The sequence below is a fragment of the Panthera pardus genome, unplaced genomic scaffold (genome assembly GCF_024362965.1).
Source record: "Panthera pardus isolate Hobbes unplaced genomic scaffold, ASM2436296v1 HiC_scaffold_15, whole genome shotgun sequence".
In the NCBI taxonomy this organism is placed as follows: domain Eukaryota; kingdom Metazoa; phylum Chordata; class Mammalia; order Carnivora; family Felidae; genus Panthera; species Panthera pardus.
In genome coordinates, this window is record NW_026526710.1 from 41,629,294 (window position 1) to 41,635,599 (window position 6,306).

The 6,306-nt window shown below is 39.2% G+C and overlaps 1 non-coding gene across 1 annotated transcript; it reads right to left on the reverse strand.

Moving 5' to 3' along the window:
* Window positions 1-5,808: 5,808 nt before the first annotated feature.
* On the reverse strand, window positions 5,809-5,912 carry LOC128777177 (U6 spliceosomal RNA). Its single transcript, XR_008422363.1, has one exon. It is a non-coding gene; the product is annotated as a U6 spliceosomal RNA (small nuclear RNA).
* Between the last annotated feature and the right edge of the window lie 394 nt (window positions 5,913-6,306).

The following is a 6,306-nucleotide window of genomic DNA, read 5'->3' on the forward strand; positions in this document are numbered from 1 at the left end:
TACTGACATCTTGTAAGTAGAGTCCAGGGATGCTGCTAAACACCTTGCGATGCGAAGGACAGTCCCCATCACGTGAATTATCTGCTCTAAAATGTCAATAGTGCTGAGGTTGAGAAATCGGTCTAGTGGAACATTTACATTCCTTTCCCTTACGTATAGCATTTACTGAACTAAATGAATGAATAAAGAAGAAAAACAGAGGGACCTGCCTCATCTTTCTAAATAAATGAAGTTCTATGATAACTGGGGTATTAGTATTCTAGATGCACTGTGGAGACAAATTTTCAGCCGTGCACTCTTTCCATTATATCACTAAGCAGCAAAGCAAAAACATTATCCTGAAATTGCAGAGCATACATATCTTTCTACTGGCATAAAAGAAATAGAAAACAAAGCTTTCAGAGGTCTTGTTCACCATATGAAATAGACACATTCAAAATTTCAATTTGCAGCATCCTTAATCCCACACCCCTTAAAGTACGTTTTTAGATTTAGTAACAAATAGCTGTTCTAATCATGTCGATATTCATAAGAACATATTTCAACTTCCTCTATATGTGGACTCAGAAGAGAACATTTTAGCATGATAGGGTATTGCATAAAGCAGTTGATGCCTTGAAAATGGGTCATTTCATAAAGTGGTGCTGTAAATATTTTTATTCAGTACACCAAGTTTCAGTTGGCAGGTCCCTATACTCTGCCTCTGCTGAGGCATGAACATTTCTTCTTCAGGCCCTGCCTCTGTGCAAGCATGTCTAGGTGGCATGGCAAAGACTTAAAATAACCACCAACACCTTCTAGCGATGGACAGAAATTAGTCCCTTCCACGTGTAACCACCTTGTATCACTGACTTCTAAAATGGAATGGCTTTTTTTCTTTTTCATTAATTTTGATCCTGTATTTTGGTTTCAAGAGAAATTATTTATGTTTTGCAATGACTGCTCCATAGCACAAACCAGATGTGCATTTATCTGACTGTTGTTGTTGTTTTTTGATCGGACAGTGTTGATACTTTTTAGCTATTTTTTCCCCCATACGACTCTAGCACCTGGTGGCTTATTTTAATTCTAAAGGCAAGTTGGTATGATGTCAACCTGGAAATCGCTGAGGTGACCAGCACTCTTTACTACCTTATGCGTAACTTGCCTTTACCTTAATGGTGTCCAGTAGAGCTCTAATTCTCATGACACCTGGGACCAAGTAAATGACTCAGAGAGGCAACATAGCACAGTGATTAAAAGTACTGGTTTTGGAATTGTGGCTCCAACACACAGTAATTATGTGGATATTGAGCACAATTTCTCTGGTTCTCAAGTCTCTTCATTTGTAGAATGGAGATCATAATACCACATAGGTGTCATGAGAACTAACAAGGGCCTAATTTTTTTTTTTTCAACATTTTTTATTTATTTTTGAGACAGAGAGAGACAGAGCATGAACGGGGGAGGGTCAGAGAGAGAGGGAGACACAGAATCTGAAACAGGCTCCAGGCTCCGAGCCATCAGCCCAGAGAACAAGGGCCTAATTAATGTAGCTTTGAGAAAATGAGAGACACAGATGCTATTCATTGGAGACCTCGCCTCCCTCACCTTCCTTCTGTACATTGATGAGAAATCTTGGTCAACGGTGAGAGCTAGGTACTGAGTCTTTCACAGTCTGGTTTTCCCTTCCTTAGATCCACTGAGGAATTGGCCAAATTACTTTTGTTCTACTCTGGCTCTACAAATTCTTATGGTTGCTCTCTGCCAAAGGGCAGAAGTCCTTAGCCCTTCCAGGTTTCTGAAGTGCTAAATTCTGGTCTTTCTTCACACCCCACATCCTGAACTGTTTCCTGGTGAGCTTAAATCAACCACTGCCTTCTGCCCAGCCTTCTGGGTCCCCAGAAGGTTAGGAGTCTTCGCTTTCTCTGATCCTACCAGCGCCCTCCCAAGACCTGATCATCTTTCTCATCATGGTCCCTTGAGTTCCACTCTGCACTTCTAAGGCCAGCTCTCTCTCCTATCTCTCCTATCTTCTCTGGGTAACCAGTCTAAGTTGGCCCACGTTTGGATGTAATTGGAACTTTGAAGCCGCTTCCCAAATTGGAAGTTTGGCTATCAGTATTACCCTATCCTGTCATTCAGGCTTATAACTCCTTCTTCTTGGCAGTTAGAAAGGTGGTGTGAGTCTTATTTCCTTCCTAAGATTTAGAGAAACTCTGCAACATCCGATCGCAGTCTACCAGATTATGAGCTTCTTGGATAGGAACAATGTTTTGTTCAACATTTTATCCTGAGAGCCACCCATGCAGAAGGTGTGAAATAGATGCTTGCTAAATGAATATAGGGAGATGTCGATAAAGGAGTCCCTTATGTGATTTTGTACTTGTTTGAGATGTTGAAAATTCTCTGGGGGAGGCATTGGGTAGGGAGGGGGCACGGTGTGGGTGGCAGGAGGGAGGCATAGAGTGGTTAGGACACTAAGGTCTTATGTGCTATTTCAGGAAGTCAGAATGTATGGGGCAGGTGATGGGAAGCCACTGCACAGATCTTTAGCTGAGGGGGTGTCTAGTTATTAAAAAGTATCACTATATCTAATTCTTTAAAAAGTTGCCTTGAACCATATGATTTCACTCATATATGGAATTTAAGAAACAAAACAGATGAACATATGAAGGGGGAAGACAGAGGGAAACAAAGGATAAAAGACTCTTAATGATAGAGAACAAACTGAGGGTTGATGGAGGCAGGTGGGTGGGAGATGGACGAGATGGTTGATGGGTACTAAGGAGAGCGCTTGTTGTGATGAGCACTGGGTACTCTATGTAAGTGATGAGTCACTGAATTCTGTTCCTGAAACCAATGTTGCACTGTATGTTAACTAACTAGAATTTAAATAAAAATTTGACCAAAAAAAAAAAAAAAATACAAGCTGCCTTGAAATCCTCAAAAATTCTCAGAAAATGAATTTTTTTACTTTTAAAATATTTTAGTTTTTCTTTTAATATTTACATATTTAATACATATTTTTGTGTGTATTCAGCGAGGAAGACATCTAATTTTGTTTCCTACAGATAACTAATTGCATCAGCATCATTTGCTGAACAGTCCACCATTTTCCATTGACATATTATGCTATAAATTTCCATTTACATGTGGGTCCACTTCTGAGCCTTCTTTTCTGGTGCCACTCTTCTACTTTTTTATCTGTCTGATCCCACACTGTCTTAATCACTATAGCTTTATAAAAGTTCCAGTACTGAGTAGGGCAAGTATTCATCCAAATTTATTTTACTGTTCTTGGCCTTTGACTCTTTCATATGAATTTTTATTTTTTTTCCTTTATTGTTTTAAAAAAATTTATTCTTAAGTTAGTTAACATACAGTATAGTCTTAGCTTCAGGAATAGATTCCAGTGATTCATCACTTACATACAACACCCAGTGTTCATCCCAACAAGCACCCTCCTTAATGCTCATCGTTCATTTTCCTCACCCTCATCAACCATCAGTTTGTTCTCTGTATTTAAGAGTCTCTTATGGTTGGCCTCCCTTTCTATTTATATCTTTCCTTCCCCTATAATCATCTGTTATCTTTCTCAGATTCCACATATGAGTGAAATCATGAGATCTTTCTCTTACTGACTTATTTTGGTTAGCATAATATCCTCCAGTTCCATTCACATTATTGCAAATGCCAAGATTTCATTCTTTTTTCATTGCTGAGTAGTACTCCATTGTGTATGTATGTGTGTGTGTATGTGTATATATATATACATACACACACACATACACACCCCACATATTCTTAATCTATTCATCAGTTGATGCACATTTGGGCTCTTTCCTTAATTTGGCTATTGTTGATAGCACTGTTACAAACACTGGGGTGCATGTGTCCCTTTGAATCAGCTCTCCTGTATCCTTTGGATAAATTCCTAGTAGTGCAATTGCTGGGTCATAGGGTAGTTCTATTTTTAATTTTTTGAGGAACCTCCACACTGTTTTCTAGAGTGGATACACCAGTTTTCATTCCCACCAACAATGCAAGAAGGTTCCCCTTTCTCCATATCCTCGCCAACACCTGGTGTTTCCTGAGTTGTTAGTTTTAGTCACTCTGACCAGTGTGAGGTGGTATCTCATTGTGGTTTTGATTTGTATTTCCCTGATGATGAGTGATATTGAGCATCTTTTCATATGTCTGTTTGCCATATGGATGTCTTCTTTGAAAAAGTGTCAATTCGTGTCTTCTGCCTGTTTCTTCACATCTGGATTGTTTCTTTTTCGGGTGCTGAGTTTGGTAAGTTCTTTACAGATTTTTGATACTAATCCTTTATCTTATATGTCATTTGCAAATGCCTTCTCCCATTCCGTTGGTTGCCTTTTAGTTTTGTTGATTATATCCTTTGCTGTGCAGAAGCTTTTAATCTTGATGAGGTCCCAATAGTTCATTTTTGCCTTCGGAGACATGTCAAGTAAGAAGTTGCTGTGGCTGAGGTCAAAGAGGTTGCTGCCTGTTTTCTCCTGTAGGATTCTGATGGTTTCCTATCTCACATTTAGGTCTTTCATCCATTTTGAATTTATTTTTGTGTGTCACATGAATTTTTAGATCAGCTTATTATGTGGCACAAATCACTTTATTGGGATTTTAAAAAAATGTTTTTTAATGTCTATTTATTTCTGAGAGAGAGAGACAACGTGAGCAGGGGAGGAGCGGAGAGAGAGGGAGACACAAAATCCGAAGCAGGCTCCAGGCTCCAAGCTGTCAGCACAGAGCCAGACATGGGGCTTGAACTCAAGGACCACTAGATCATGACCTGAGCCCAAGTCGGACACTTAGCCAACTGAGCCACCAGGCGCCTGGGGATTTTTATTGTAAACGCACCAAAACCGTGGTTTAACTTAGGAAGAACTGACACCTTTCTCATATTCACAGACATGGTATAGTTCTTCATTTGTTCAAATCTTCTTTTATGCTTTCAAACAATAACTTGGAATTTCCTAGATAATGGTCTTAAACATATTTTGATTACATTTATTTCCAAATTTCTTATTTTATTGCCATCGTGAATGAGATCTTTTTTCTATTAATTTCATAATCACTGGTATATCAAGAAGATATTTATTGGTGTTAGTAATATCTAGTAACTCTGAATTCTCTTACTAATCCCAGTAGTTTACTCAGAGAGCTATACAGTCTATGTAAATAATCATACCATCAGCAAAAAAGGATCTTTTACTTTTTTCTAATCCTTACAGTTTCTTTTTCTTGTCTAGTAAGACATTGTCAAATGTGATGATAGCAGATATTCTTATCTTGTTCTCGACTTTAATGGGAGAATCTGACCATGAAACATGAATATTTTATTTTATTATTTTTTAAATATATTTTTTAAAAGTTTAGGGGCGCCTGGGTGGCTTGGTCGGTTGAGCGTCAGACTTCAGCTCAGGTCATGATCTCACCGTCTATGAGTTCGAGCCCCGCATTGGGCTCTGTGCTGACAGCTCAGAGCCTGGAGCCTGTTTCAGATTCTGTGTCTCCCTCTCTCTCTGCTCCTCCCCTGTTCATGCTCTGTCTCTCTCTGTCTCAAAAATAAATAAACGTTAAAAAAAAAATTTTAAAAAAGTTTATTTATTTGAGAGAGTATGCACGTGTGCGTGAGGGAGAAGCAGAAAGAGAGGGAGAGAGAGAATCCCAAGAAGGCTCCACACTGTCAGCACAGAGCAAGACTTAGAGCTCAAATCATGAACCATGAGATCATGACCTAAGCCAAAATCAAGGGTCGGATGTCCAACCAACTGAGCCACCCAGACGCCTCAAACATGAATAAAAAATATGGAACGCTTCACAGATTTGCGTGTCATCCTTGCGCAGGGGCCATGCTAATCTCTGTATCGTTCCAATTTTAGTATATGTGCTGCTGAAGTGAGCACTCAGAAAATGAATTTAAGTGGACTTTCATTTGAAAACAGTTGTATTTCCGTATAGTGTCTTTTATGTATTACATAATGAATTAAATGGAATCCAGGGACAAAGTATGGCGGGCGTCCATAACTACGGATGCAGAAGATCCCTTTCTCTGGTCTCTGATAGGACCTTTCTCTTCTCTCTGACACTTGCGCTTTTGGACCTTGAGAGTTGCATACTAAAGGCGCATACAAGGACTTTTACTTGTGCATACTGAGGGCTGAATAGGTTCCCAGGATGCCATATATGCTCTTGGGAAGTTGTGGAATTACGTATTATGTTAGAAGGCGAATGACATTTTGCTGATGGGAGAACCCATAAGCAGGAAGACTGTGTTGTATTTGTAATGATTCATTTCCG